The 16,165-nt window shown below is 37.5% G+C and overlaps 1 protein-coding gene and 1 long non-coding RNA gene across 2 annotated transcripts in view; one reads left to right on the top strand and one right to left on the bottom strand.

Annotated features, from left to right (window-relative positions):
* Window positions 1-16,165, top strand: part of LOC109433196 (LIM/homeobox protein Lhx6-like) — an 811,403-nt gene that overhangs the window by 376,565 nt on the left and 418,673 nt on the right. The window lies entirely within an intron of this gene.
* LOC134292084 (uncharacterized) overlaps window positions 1-16,165 on the bottom strand; it is a 289,398-nt gene that overhangs the window by 249,914 nt on the left and 23,319 nt on the right. The gene's annotated exons all lie outside the window — the stretch shown is intronic.

The following is a 16,165-nucleotide window of genomic DNA, read 5'->3' as shown; positions in this document are numbered from 1 at the left end:
TCTCAGGACTCTGATAAGTTGTCTAAAAAGGACTAGAAAGTTGGTTTCTTCGGCAATGTTGTTTGGTTTATTAAGGCCTTTCAGTTGATTAACTGATTGGTTCAAGATTCTGCCAGTAGACGGTGCTAGTTTCAAATTAGTAGAAGCATGCAACTTTTACTTATTATCTCGAAAATATTCAGCAAGCTGTAAGTTTTAAAATTTACACCGTCTATTTATAAAGTGTAGGGAAAATTCTCATAAGTAAATTTATAAAGTGTAGGGAAAATTCTCAAATTTTATCTGCTAGTTGCACAACTAATTAGCTATGAATGATTTTGAGCTCGATTGGATAGTTTTACCTGAAGTTAGAGCGACTCTAGTAAAATGTTTCATATTTGAGTGTTCTTCGTTAAACTGATATATCTCATGATTAAGTGAACCAAATGAAATGAAATTTTGCACATTTATGAATAACACAGCGTAACAAAAAATAACTTTTGGTCTGTCTCAAGAGCAAACTTATGTGTCTCTGATAGATTTTGGGCCGCTGAATCCGAATCCGGGCTCAGATTTGCTCCAACACGTCACAATTTTGAGCTATACCTCAATTTATAGGGCAAAATATGCGATTTTGGGCTTTTTTGACTGCTAGCCATTAAGCATGGGCATATATTTTTTAATCAATCAAAGGATAAATTGGTCAATTAACATCTAAATTAACGACTCATGCAAAATATTTCGTTTTACCAAATCAAATTTGATAGTTTTGAGCGATTTATGTTAGGTACGATATTTCCCATACAAGTCACCCTCCAAAAGTTTTCATACTAACATTAAATGCCTAAATCAATCAAATTTGATTAGGTAAAACGAAATATTTTGCATGAGTCGTTAATTTAGATGTTTATTGACCAATTAACCTTTAGATTGCTTAAAACAAATATTTCCATGCTTAATAACTTGCAGTCAAAAAAGCCCAAAATCGCATATTTTGCCCTATAAAATGAGGTATAGCTCAAAATTGTGACGTGTTGGAGCAAATCTGAGCCCGGATTCGGATTTAGCGGCCCAAAATCCTTCGGAGACACATAAGTTTGCTCTTGAGACAAAAAAAAAAAATGTTGCGCTGTGTAATATATAGCTCATTAAAAACCATTGACTTGACTTAAATACGTTCAAAGAAAACAAAATTACAGCCTTTTGATTATATTACGAAAAAAAAACATTCATTTGCATAATTTTGCAAATGTGTAACTACCGCTTCCTAGTGGCGAAATTTCGAAACAAGCGGACTATTAACTGTAAGCTCTTGACCTACCAAACAGCATTGTCGAAGACACCAACTTTGTAAATGACCAGAGTTCTGAAATATATGAAATTTAAAATTTGCTTGATCTCTAGCGGTGCCTAGTGATATATACAAAATCATGCAAAGTTTGATAAATTGCCTAAAACATTTTTAGCAAGTTGTTACCTTTTATACTAAGTCCACCAAAACTATTCAAATTTTAATTACTTGTTCCTCAACGAGTTAGATATAATTGGAACAAATTTGGTCGTGATTGATTAACTCTACTCGAAATTAGAGCCCTTCTAGTAGAATACCTATTATTTGACTTCCGTTTATCAAATTACTGTACCTTAGGATTAAGCAAACCGAATTAAATTTAATTTTGAAAGTTTATGATTAATGTATTGATCTTCATGTACAGTTGAACTCGACTACAATATGTCCAAAGTGAAAAGAAGTTGCAACTTATTGAATACTTTTCAAAAAGTTCTAATCATTCGAATGTTTTTTTTGTGCAAATTTACTACAACTTTGTAGAACATTTTGAAATTGTATAGAGAATAAATAATCAGCAGATTTTTGGATAAGCCACACTCAAGTGACTGTACTCATTTCACAATAATGCAAAAAATGACAGAACTTGGCAGAAACATTTTTGTCTTCGTAAATACGACTCTAAACCTATTGTGCACTGAAAAGCCCGCATCCGGCAAGTGTGCTGTTTACTAGTGGAAAATTCCTCGGGTTTGAATAGCGGTGTTTGCGTGTAGTGGTATGGAACCTGTTGAACCGTGTAGCGCATCTTAATACAACGAATGGATTATGATTTAACACATTTTTTGTACGTTTTTAATACATTAATTGGTAGAAAAGGCATATCTCATTTTTTGGTAGCCTTTCTTGTTTTGCGTGTAGGCATGAGAGTCCGAATTGAATTCAACGAACTAGATAGTTCACCTGAAACCCCAACATCGAAGTCTATGAACAGTTGATACGCTGAGGCCTAGTATTCACGGTATTTTAGGAGGATTTACCGTAAGAGAATATATCGGCTAACGGAATCTCATGGACCCCACATCAACATCCTCGTGCTCATCATTCAACCATGTACAAGGTAGCCGGCTGTTCGGGTCCGTATGAAGTTGATCTTCAATATTAACTTCTTTTCCCGATCAGCCTAGATAGCTGTGTAGTGTCGGTAGCGGTTGTCTCAATTGGCTAAGAATAACACTACGGACCACCTGTTCCGGGGGTAAAAGTCCACCAAACAGGGAACCCCAATCCAAGGTGTCAGGCGACCCGTGCTGATGGATGAATGGTTGAGGTTGTTTAAAATATGCTCGATCTTTAACGGAGCCTTTAACGTAGGTAGATCGCCTTTTTGTGTTGCGTTACGGTTAAAGATCTACCAAGCCGAACCCTAGTGACATCCGGTTTGCCAAATTGGGATAATGTGTTTTGGTAATAAGGATTCATGGTACAAAGTCCTTGTTACTGGTGACAGTTTCTAAAATTGCATTTATTCTGCCTTGCTGATAGTTAAAGAATCGGACTTTGCCCACCCGAGACTACACTTGATGTTGGGAAAACAAACATGCTTTACGTATCTAATTGCGTACTACCCTATCAAGGACTTTTAAGTTCTGGTAATTCAAGGACTCACGTGTATTCTTATTGCAGAACACATTCTCTAATTTGACAGAGTTTTGCAACTAGCCTAAAGTCCCGGGTTTTTCTATGTTGTCCTGGGACTAAACTAGAAGCAAGACATGGATGGGACTAGAGTTCCGATGTATGGCTAAATATCAGTATCACCGTTTTGTTTTTCTCAGAATTCAAATAGATTGTGTTTGATTACGGGCGCTCTTTCACTGAGATTTAAATCTCTATGATTACGGTACCTTTTTTATCGCAATCGATTTCTTGCACCTCTGTGATAACAAAACAGAACCTGTACAGAAATCGATGTTTCATTGCCTCTCAATGACAATGGAGTAGTACGACATGAACTAAATACTAAGGATACGGGTAATGCCACAAAAGATCTAAATACTGATCGCAGTGGCTCACCCGAACAGAAAAAAAAATGTACAGGGTAAAGTGACAGTAGCGCAAAAGCAACCAGTGAGTGCGATATAGTGCATATATTAGAATTAGAATAGAATACATTTAGGCGCTGTATAAAGTGTAAATGCAGCTGCCAATTGGAATCGCTCACGCAGTGCACTATTGGACAGAAGAGCTGTAAATTAGGTTAAGTGGTTGAATAATGAATAAAAAAAATATCGTCGCAGCCGATGAAATAACCTTCGGCGCACACGTCTTTTCCACAGTTACATAAAACTGGGAGCTTCACCTATACTATTGACTATTATGAATGCGTATATCGTGGGTCGTGGAAGACAGGAAAAATACTTTCCCAGAAAATAAAGGAAATTTTTATTACCTACGAAAAGTTCAGGGGCAGACCGGGCATCGAACCCGTGACTTTTCGTATGGTCTTGCTAAATACCCACGCGTTTACCGCTTCGGCTGTATGGCTCTTAATTTTAAAAATAAACACATATTAAATATTATTTTGAAAAGGTTGTAGGCCAGCGAGTCCTATTTAGGGTACTTTTCGTTATAATTCACTGATTGTCATAGTCAAAAAGCCCTCCGCACGCACGCCAGTGACAGTGGCAAATTCAAATGAATGATTGATATATTTATCATCCCACCAGCATGTTCTCAAAACTAATTAGTGTACCTGTCAGGAAGGCATAATCGAGAAGAACATGAACAAGAAGAAGAGCATTTCCTTAAGACGTGCAAATTATTGAAACGTTTCCTGTCCTCGCCAATCGCCCGGAGCGATATAACTCTGGACTTCTGCTTGTTTGTCTTTCAATCGGACCGTTTCACTATCAATAATTGAGAATGACATTTCCACATAGATGTACACACCTAGAGGCGTGCGTACGCAACGCACATACATACGCCCACATACACCCACACTTAACATTGCTCTGAACCGCAAGATGAACGGACATACATATGCACCGGTGATGCCGAGAGCCGACTGTGTTTATAAATCAAAACTCTGCCTCCGGGATAATTTAATCTAATTAACTCCTTTGTTTCAGCTGGAACTAATCATTCATATAATTAAACAATATCAATAACATATGCCCTGTCATCCTTCGGGAAAACGAGATATGAGCACACCGCATATCCTTACCGGGTGGATCGGGTACCAAAGGCACTCAAACAGCACGCATGATAAGACGACAAACGCAGGAGGGACGGAATGAAGGCAGTAGTGGCAGCAACACTAAGAACAAGAAACAGAGCATCCTTGGCGGAAATATCAGCTGCTGCAAGCGGAAGAAAATTGACATCAAGAGGCTCAATAACAATAACAATAACCGCAACACATCTAGTGAAACCCACAAACGGAGCCACGCAGGCATGTGGGCCTATAATAATCTGAACGGCGGTTAAAGGCAGACCGACCACGTCACACATTTTCAATTAGTTGTCGATTGAGAATATTTTTTGATTATTGTTGACCGATTTGATAAAAGCTAGGGAGTACGTTTCTGTACAAATAAAAAAGAATAAAACAAGCGGTAGTTAGCTTTTTCCCAGCAACTCCTTTCCCTACCTCCACGTGGCACTGCACAGTGGTCCACGGACCAGATTAACGAGGAAGATGCATTCAGCCCCTACAAATAAGTTTTCGACAAATATGGTCTTCTACAAAGTTGTCCCTAAAAATAAGGCCTTTTTCAAATGTGCATGAAAATTAGGGTGGTCCATATTTTCTAATAAATTGGAAACCAACATTTTCCGGGAAAGTTGTAGATCTACCAATTTTGAGAAAGTTTACTTAAGACAGTTTTTATGTAGCTTCACTTGTAGAGCATTCTCAGCGCACGAAAATGCGCGTTTTTTGAAGCTCTAAAAGTGGTTCTTAGACAACTTTGACGAGAAATTTTAAACAAAAAAGAAAAAGCGTTTAAACTGTTTTGACCAAATTTGGAGCATTTTCCCATAGTTTTCAAAGGATGACGGTGGAACAAATCGTTTATTGCTTTATCTTTTTTGTTTCAAATTTCTCGTCAAAGTTGTCTAAGAACCACTTTTAGAGCTTCAAAAACGCGCATTTTCGTGTGCTGAGAATGTTGCTATGTCATTCCGTTCAAAAGTTATTGATGATTTTCTAGAAAAAATAGGCACTTTTCAAGTATTTTTAACTTGAGTTACAAAAATAACACCCCTCTAACTTTTTGACATGTTTTATAACAACATATCTTCTTTTGAATGCGGGCAAAAGAAATTTTTTATGTTTGTCCCAATCCGTCATATCACCTTTTCAAAAAAAAAATATAATTTTTTAAGAAAAACACCTCTTACTATTGAACCAAAAAAGATACCGACCATCTCAGTGCACGAAACGACGCGTCTTCGAATGCTCTACAAGTGTTTTTTGGGTGACTTTGATGAAAAATCGAAACTGAAAAAGTTAATGCCAGAAAACCGGTTTTTCTTGAACCACCTTAAGCTTATTCAGAAGAATATCTCTAGATCAGCCAATTTTAAAGCTACATAAAAACTGTCTTCAGCAAACTTGCTCAAAATTGATAGATCTACAACTTTCCCGAAGAATGCATGTAGTTATTCTTGCAAATAAAAAAGTTTAGTTTAATTTATTTGAAAATATGGACCACCCTAATTTTCATGTACATTGAAAAGAGGGCCTTATTTTTATGAACAACTTTGTGGAAGACCATATTTCAGTAACAAATTTTGAAAACAACGTACAATCAATGCTACACCATTGCACTAAGGGGATTCAGGTGGCCAAAAATCGAAAATTGGCTTTATTCAATTTGAGATATAGCTTCGGTAGTGGAAAATAGACCACTTGGACCAGTAAACCCTAGAATATTAGTTTGCTAATCCCTATACTTATCGAGATATTGGTAGCAGAATGAAACCATTGCCAATTTTTTGGTAAAACGAGTGAAATGTTCAACTTTACATATCTTTGGCTGAAATGGAAAATGTCATACTTTTAAAGTGGTATCTAAAAGCTTGCTTATAAACCTTTCGAATGGTATATCAGATGTAGAAAGGTTGATTGTACAACTATTAAATGATAATACATTAAACAAATCAAATTTTCTCCATACAAACTGTTCCATACAAAAAAAGTTTCGCAAAGTTTCGCTTTGGGACTATTTCTATGTTTTTGGTTAGGATCCCTGGCAGACATTGAAATCAAATTTGGCTGCTACTAGCTGCTATTCTGCAATTCCAATCAAGTTGCCGGCGATGATTGAGATATTGCTATATAAAATCTCCCTATTGGCCATTAAATACCTCTGAGGAAACATTTGGTCGTCATGACCGCTTTTCTCGGTAGATCAATCCTTGTGCAGTCTAAATCTGGTCTTGGATTTCTTAGCGAAGCGTGTTTTTATGAATTGGAATACACGTTGTCAATAGGAACAGAAATCCTTAAACGCCTAAAAGTATGCAATGCCCATATAATTTCATGCTGTTTGAAACTGTCGTGTTGAAACAACCTGTTCAACATGTTTTTAATGTTTTTCAGGCATAAACCCTACGAATAGGAGCAAGACATTGAAATTGATGCGAAAATATTTTTGGCTACCTGTTTGTATGGAGCCGCCCCATAGTGCATTGATAATCCGTCGTTTTCAAAATCTTTTACTGAATGTCTTAAAAATCATTTGAAGACACTGAATGCATCTTTCCTCGTAAATCTGTTTCATGGACCATTGTGCACTGACATGGCTACGAGCAACCTTAGGTATCATCGGGTAATAAACCTTGATAGGAACTTAGGTTATTAGCTGACCGAGAAGTGAGAGGTCTGGCGGATGCCCGGATCAGGAGGAGGAATTCAGAGAGGAAGCTTGAAAAATTATGCATTTTATTCCATCATTTCCTTACCTGACCTTACCTTACCAGTCAGACTAAGAACTGAGTGGCCTCTGCTGTACATAGTAGCCGTCTCCATTATACTCGGTCAATGGCTGTGTGTCTCCAGTTCCGCACTCTGCGAAGGATCTGCAAATCGTCCCCCACTTGATCGACGCATCTAGCTTGCTGCGCACCATGTCTTCTTGTACCACCAGTCGGATGACTATCGAGAACCATTTTAGTCGGGTTGCTATCCGACATCCTGATGACGTGACCCGTCCACTGTAGCCTCCCGATTTTCGCGGTATGGACGATGGTTGGTTCTCTCAGCAGCTGATGCAGCTCGTGGTTCATTCGCCTTCTCCAAGTCCCATCTTCCATCTGCGCTTCGCCGTAGATGGTACGCAACACCTTCCTTCCGAAAACTCCAAGGGCGCGTTGGTCCTCTGCACGTAGGGTCCATGTTTCGTGCCCATAGAGGACTACCGGTCTAATCAGCGTTTTGTAGATAATTAACTTCGCGTGACGTCGAACTTTGTTCGATCGTAGAATTCTGCGGAGTCCAAAGTAAGCTCGATTTCCAGCCAAAATGCGTCTCTGAATTTCTCTGCAGGTGTCGCACTGTGGGGAAAGTGGTGGCCAAAAATCGAAAAAAATACTTGCTTTGAATGACGTGTCTTATACAACATTTGAGAGCCAGATAGTTCAAACCTAGATTCCCAAAATTTCAGCCATCTGTGATGGAAACTCATTGCGCCACAGATATCAGACTTAGAAAAATAGTGAAAATTGAAGAAAAAATGCATTTTAAACAAATGCAATTTTCTCAGTGGAAAAATGGTTTAATTTTATCATGTTTTCAAAAAAAATCGATTTTTTAAGAAAAACACCTGTAACTATTGAACCAAAAGAGTTAACGACCATCTCAGCGCACGAAACGACGCGTCTTCGAATGCTCTACAAGTGTTTTTTGGGTGACTTTGATGAAAAATCGAAACTGAAAAAGTTAATGCCAGAAAACCGGTTTTTCTTGAACCACCTTAAGCTTATTCAGAAGAATATCTCTAGATCGGCCAATTTTAAAGCTACATAAAAACTGTCTTCAGCAAACTTGCTCAGTGGAAAAATGGTTTAATTTTAGAATTTAATCCACCGTTGGAAATGCTATTGATTGAACTTTATAATGGGTGTGTAGTTGGGGTTACACGGTTAATCGAAATTAGTAAAAAATGGGCAATTATTGACAAAAACAACATTTTTTGCCTAAGTTGTTCTATATCTAACAAGCAGGGTCGAGCAGTCTCAAGGGACCGCCTCCACAGTTTAGTTTGGGGTCTATACTACCTGCGGAACGCGAATCCAGCTGCGGATAGCTGCGGATGAGCGTCATTATGACAAAAGCCCGAAAATTTGATTTTTTTTACGTTTTTTTGGTAATTACGATTATTGATTATGCGAGCGCATACAAAAAAAATCGTACAATTTAAACAGTGCTTCAAAGATGGAACTGTTAATTGTCAAGTTAAGTCTTAAAAATCTTACACACTTAATTATTTTTTTATGTTAAAAATGGGTAAAAACTGACTGAAAATCATCGTTTCATACATAAACTGTATCAACCCATCTGGACTGAAATGCTTATTTTGTTCACGAAAATCTTGTTTATATTATCAATACATATTTACTATCAGGGAAAGAAACACTACATCTTATATATTAATATTAGTAAAAACTACCTACTTGAATTCAAAGACGAGGACAATATTTTCAATTCATAAGTTTATTTTTAACTTAAACGCTAGAAACGTGAATATCGCACAGTAGTTAATTTAATGAAAACAAATCTGAAAAAAGTTGTTTGTGGTAATATGGAACATGGGAGCATCAAGTCACCACAGACAAACAGACGTTCCACTTGGAACAAAATGCGATAAAAATCATCGTCAAATATGGTGAATTTGATTGGTAATGTTCTCAAAAATCGTGTAAGTGAATCTAAAGTATTGGCGATTCCCAAAAAAATATATGGAATTATGTTACCTGAACAGAAAAATGAATTGCTTGTGAAATTGAAGTTTCAAGAGACAGTTAATTAATAAAATTTATGATGGAAATTTATCTATGAAAATTATGTTCTAATTAGCAGTACATATATTCATTCCTTCAGTATAAAAAATGGAGACAAATCATCAACTTGGTTAATGATGTTGAAATGTATTCAGTAAAATAATAGAAGCATATTAAAAAAATATCCTTTAGACGAGTTTGATCAAATATTACAGTAGGGGGGGGGGGGGGGGGTTCGGTGTGGCAGATAATTGGGGGGGGGGTTCTCTTGATAGATAAACAATCCTTTACCAAAATACCTATCAATCAAAAACACTCTTATATAACATTAAAAAATGGGGGGGGGGCAGATTTGCCTAGAAGGGGGGGGGGGGATGCTTCCACTTTCACCTCTCCTATTTTATCTTATGCATGGCAATCTTATTCTAGTTTTGATTTGCGTTTGAACTGCCTCAAAAATTAAAAACAAACGTTTAAGTTTATTGTTCAGGAATAAGTAGTTCCTAACTAGGTTAAATACTAGTTTACACCTTCCAGATGTGATGAAAATACATAAATTGGACTAATGTTATCAGGGGCGTACAATTTCGTTTCAATGATACACTTTCATGCAACATTTGAATGAGTCACTTCAAGTGATTCATACATTTTTCTAATGACTCGGTAGTTAAAAAAAACTTTTCCACTCATCGTAGCACTCGGTAGTCTCCCACCCGGTTGCATTGCTTGTGCTTCACCCGTCAGAGCATTAGTGTCTCACTGGTGCGCGCTAGTCTCTCAATGGTTACGGGCGCCGGTTAATTGGATTTAAGTGGTCGAATTTGTTATCCTCTTTCATAAAACATAATTATCATTCTATTGGCGTGCTCCACTATTTAAAAATGTGGTTTAAATAGTGTTTTTAGCATGTTGATGTACTTCAATGACTCATAAATGAAACGAAAATCCAAGTGTATCATCCCATGTTTCATACACACTTGTTTCTGTATCAGCAACGAACGAGTGTGTTGCTGGGTGAGAGATGAAGCATCACAGCAGTCCGTTCGCATGGGAAACGATTTGCTACAGTCGTCGTACGTCATGCTTTCCTTTCGAAATTGCACGACCCTGAATGTTATGCTAATCTTACTAGAATACTTTCAAAAAATGCGGAAAAACTACACTTTGTATGGAGCCGCCCCATAGTGTGTCGTTGTCAGCGGCCACCAGTGAGCCCTAGTACACGAATTCTTCAACCGTCTCGATCTCATCACCGTTGATGGAAATTTGGCTTGGAGGGCGCGGTGATTCCTCTCTGGAACCCTCATGCACTTTGTCTTCGACACTTTAATGACTAATCCAATTCGTCACTCTTGATTGGATGTACGTTTCCGCCATCGTCTCAAATTTACGAGCTATAATATCAATATAATTAGCGAAATCAAGCAGCTGAACGGACTTCGTGAAAATTTTCCCACTCGTGTTTATCCCCGCTCTCCTTATTACACCTTCTAAGGCGACGTTAAACGGTAAGCACGAAAGACCATCACTTTGCCTTAACCCCCTGCGAGATTCGAAGGGACTCGAGTGTGTCCCTGATACTCGAACTACGCACATTATTCGACCCATCGTCGTCTTGATCAATCGTATCAGTTTATCCGGGAATCCGTATTATAATCTGCCATAGCTGTTCGCGATCGATAGTATCATACGCCAATTTAAAATCGATGAACAAGTGATGCGTGGGCACGTTGTATTCGCGGCATTTCTGCAACACCTGATGGATGGCGAAGTTCTGATCCGTTATAGCGTGTTCACCCATGAATCCAGCCTGATATTGTCCCACGAACTCTCTGGTAATAGGTGATAGACGGCGGCATAACATTTGAGAGAGTATCTTGTAGGCAGCGCTCAGTAGTGTGATCACGCGATAGTTCCCGCAATCCAATTTGTCATTCTTTTTGTACAGTGACCCCACAATTTATGAATCGTCAAAAATGACCACAGTTTATGGATCACTCATTTGATCAATATGGTGATTCATAAATAGTGTACAAAATTAAGGTGATTCATCGGTGTGGGGTCACTGTATATGGGTCATTCCGCGCCAAGTGACCGACCGCTTGCAATCGACCATCACGGATTTGAACGAAATTTGGCTGAAACATTTGTTTAGATGAAAAAAGAAAAAAAAAATCCAAATTTTGGTGCCGATCGGATCACCCCTCGGCCCGTGGCAGCACCTCTCGTTTTGGCCGATATGAAAATTACCCTCTCTTTCTTTTATTTTTATCTTTGAAACGATTGCACATACACATTTTTTGAAGGAATTTGTTCAGGGAATCTAGGAAAAATATTAGTTTTTTGATACAGTGTTGCCAGATATCATAGTTTTCAATTTCAAAACCTAAAATTGATTTTTCTCAAAATACGTATATTTTGATTTTAATTTTTGATTCCATCGTGTTTATCAGACGTTTTTCGATCGAAAAAGCTCAACTCCTCAAGGTAATTTGCGTCATTCCTGAGATATAGCGTTTTAAAGAAAAAATATTTATTTTTTATATAAAGTACCATATTAAATCAGGTGCAGTTTATGAATTTCGTAAAAAAAAAACATTGTTCGATGCCATATAAAGACGTTTTGTGCTGATTTGAACAATATCGAGTATAAAAAGGATTAAAAAATGTAACAGTGTTGCCAGTTTACCTTTTTTTTATTATACCATGAAACCTAACCTTCAAGTGTTTGACAATGTACAAGTTATTCTGAAAAATCGCATCATTTGTGTTGCAAGATGTGTGAGCAAGATAAAAACAATACACATATTCTCTAACGCCCTTGTTGTTGACCTATTCTTCACAGACAAACAGACGTAACACCTAAAACAATTTTCGTGAAAATCCATCGCCTAGTTCACACTACCATCAACTGGTGGAAATGTTTCACGATACACTGCATTGTGCAATATCGTCCACAGAAGGCACTAGTGTGAAACGTCAAACGCATAGAAAAACGATGCGCGCACCTCTGGTTGTGGAAGCTACAACTATGAAGGTTTAAAAAAATCGTTAAAACTGTGGTCGATGGAAGTTTCGCCAATGTTACGTCTGTTTGTCTGTGTTTTCTTGTTTATGGTCCTATCTGACAAAATGACCTGATAATTGACAGTTATTGTTAGTGTGATAGTTAGCAATAAAAAAACGGTTTATTGCAAAAGATGAGGATAACTTGTTAAAATATAAAATGTATCTATTGTGAAATTCATTTCAATTGTCATTTTATTCATTTCAATAATGTTGTAGATGATAGTGTTGCCACACATGCCATTTTTTTGTAAATATGTATCTAATTTACACGAAAGCTTCCGTAAATAGATAACACCAAATCAAAACAAATGATTTCTGTTTTTGATACATATCGAGCATATTTGGCAACACTGCATGAGTATGAGCATAGATGGCAACACAATTCATGATTGTTACTCCGTGATTGTCGCAGCGAACGACTATCGTTTTAGTTTGTGTGTTTGCTTGTCAGCGACGACAGCAGCCACTTCGATCACTCACTAGCATTCTTCACCATTCGCCATCCGTTCATCCGCTTGCGATCCAAACTGCGACGAACGACAACGAATATCCATGTCAAGCAACTTGCGCATGGCTTCCCACTGGTGATGGGGTTGCGGTTTGAACAACCGATCTCTTTTCCATGCAAAAAAAGCCTAATAAAAGTAGTTACCACCCCTCTAGGGAGCAAACGCCACTAATCCATTTCACTCAGAAATTTTAGTTCATTCATCGCCACGAAGAACAAACAAAAATTCATACCATATGCAATCACATCAATAGACATCACGATACTCAACACTGTTCTTCACTGCTCTGTCCGGGACAATAAAGGACATGATCTATTATTCTGCGATCCCCTCATAGGGGTGATGCACTCACAGTAAGAGTAAACGCAATACTAAGCATCCCCGCACCTATTGTTTGTGTTTCCGCGGAATACTAGCATACTTGGCAACACTGCCGTAAAAATTAATCAAAAATACTGAAGAGTTGAGCTACCAGTTGCGCGACGATGCGTAGTATCTAATATTATCTAATTCCAAAGGATATCATACTTCATATTTTATCATATTCCATATTTACAGGTTCAGCTTCTGAAATTAGCTGTAGGTCGTTGAATGTAGTTTTATCGAAATGACATTTTCAGCACTGTTGCTTATAAATACAGCCCTTAAATGTTTTCCTGAATATATTTTACGTCAATGTTGCCAAATGTACTAAACCAAAATAAAAAAAAATCTTTTGGTCTGTTTATTAGAATTTATACTAAAGTACTCATATAATTAAGATTTCTACAATAAATATTACATATTTGGCACGGAACGGCTGCCAGATAATGTTAAAATATATGGAATTTGTTTGGAATTGATGATCTCAATAGATATTTTTTTTAGTTCAGCAGGTTATCCATTACGATAGACTCATAATTGATGAACTGGCATCATTGTCCCATTTTTTTAATCCTTATTATACTTGATATAGTTCAAATCAGCACAAATCGTCTTTATATGGCATCGAACAATGTTTTTTTGCGAAAGTTATAAACAGCACCTGATTTAATACACGGCGTGTGTATGGGAAAGGTTTATAACAAAAAAATAGGCATCGTAAAATTTTTCGCTATTCAAAAATAGAGGCTTTCAGCTTTCATTTGCACTGTCCCTCAAAAAAAATCCACCGAGGGATCTCGAACAACTTTTTCAGAATACTGTTTTTCCCCATACAAAATGAACGGTTCCAAATTAATCCCTATTTCTACTTAACAAACATACCCAATTTTTGTATGAAAAAGTTCCCCCGATGGAATATTTCGATGTTGGGCTTGAATGAAAGCTAGAAGCGTCAACTTTCACGTAACGTAAAAATTGGCGATGCCTATTTTTTTGTAATAAATTTCTTCTACCAGACACACCGTGAATATGATACATTATATGAAAAAAATAAATATTTTTTCTTTAAAAACGGTATATCTCAGGAACGACGCAAATTACCTTGGGGAGTTAAGCTTTTTCGATCGGATAACGTCTGATAAATACGATGGAATCAAAATTTTTAAAATCAAAATATACGTATTTTGAGAAAAATCTATTTTTAGTTTTAATATTGAAAAATATGATATTTGGCAACACTGTATCAAAATTTTTTTTTTCTGGAATCCCTGAACGATTTCCTTCAAAAAAACCAAAGGTCGCAAATGTGTATGTGCAGTCGTTTCAATGATAAAAATAAAAGAAAGAGAGGATAATTTTCATATCGGCCAAAACGAGGGGTGCTGCCACGGACCGAGGGGTGATCCGATCGGCACCAAAATTTGGATTTTTTCTATTTCCATCTAAACAAATGTTTCAGCTAAATTTGGTCCAAATCCGTGATGGTCGATTGCAAGTTTACACATTTTCTCGGTCACTTCATATGGAATGACCCCTATGAGACACACGATAACTTCCATCCATTCCTCCTCCCAAATGTTGGTAATGACCCAGTGTAGTGCTCTCACCAGTGCTTCTCCAACGTATTTTGGAAGCTTGCTTGATAGTTGATCTACTGCAGTGGCTTTGATGTTTTCAGCCGGTCAACCTCTTCCTCCATCTTTTGGAAGCTATGGGCTGGTAATTTGTCGTGTATAAGGCTTAGAAATGCCTAAAATAAAAAAAAAAAAAAAGACAATAAAGTTTATCGTAACAGACGTTTTCCTTCACGTCGACCCATTGATCTTCTCATGGGTGTGCGTGCATTAGTATGTAATTAGTATGTATGTATGTATGTATGTATGTATGTATGTATGTAGTAGTAATTTGCTCATCGACCCTATTTGACACATGCCTATCATATGCCACAGATGTTTTGCAGAACATCTAATCTCACATTACCTCTTGAAGCCTACACTAATGCAGTAATGCTTGGGGCCATTATTTGTTTGTATTAATTAGCAGTCAAGCAACGATCATACAACCGCTGGACATATTTGCGGCTAGCTACAATGCAAATATAATTTGAACGACAAACTGGAACAATTATAATCACCATCCACGCTGCCACTATCGTCACAAATGCGTGTATCCTTTTGCCGCCACATCGCACCATCGACGTCATCGTAAACGGGTCCCTTCGGGGCAGGATATTCCGCTTATGTTACGCCGCTGACTGTTGCGCTGATTCCGTGAGCGAGCACGGAAGTAAACTACAAGCTCATATGGTATGCATCACTTTGGGCATTATAGTGCACGTGTCTTCTTATTTGGTAGAGGAATCCATTCCAAATGGAACGAAGTCTGCTCTCAATTCATCTTGCAGTGGACTTGTCTTTAGTGAAATGATTTTGACATTCGAAACAATTCTACAAACCTCAAAACTTCACCAATCGTCGTTGTTTTGCGCCTACGTCGACCAAGCTTTCGAAGGCCCCAAATAATAATAGCGCATGCAGTTTATTCCAAATCCGGGCAATGCAGTGGCAATCTCCAGAGGAAAATTATTATTGAGTGCAGACGGTACCGGAGCTGCATTAAACATTTATCGGCGTTGGATGGTGGAATTGATTTGATGAAATTTTAAACGGCGGAACATTAGCCTAAGATGCCGGTATGCAATAATGATTGAAGAAATTAGGATATCATTAACTTGCAGCAGCAGCAATGTTATAGGCATTAACCTTAAACGTCTTAGTAGTGGCTTGATTCTTGGTAATCTCAGAATAAGCGTTGTCTAACTTTTGGAGAAATTTATAATAGAATCTGAAGAACAGCCTTCTATTTTGACAGCGGCTTAAACTTGTGTGACGAGCATCTCCAAATTAAATCTAGCAGGATATATTAACTTCACTCATCCCTTGGGAACGTA

This window comes from Aedes albopictus, chromosome 3 (genome assembly GCF_035046485.1).
Source record: "Aedes albopictus strain Foshan chromosome 3, AalbF5, whole genome shotgun sequence".
Lineage (NCBI taxonomy): Eukaryota > Metazoa > Arthropoda > Insecta > Diptera > Culicidae > Aedes > Aedes albopictus.
This window is presented reverse-complemented; position numbering and strand designations above follow the sequence as displayed.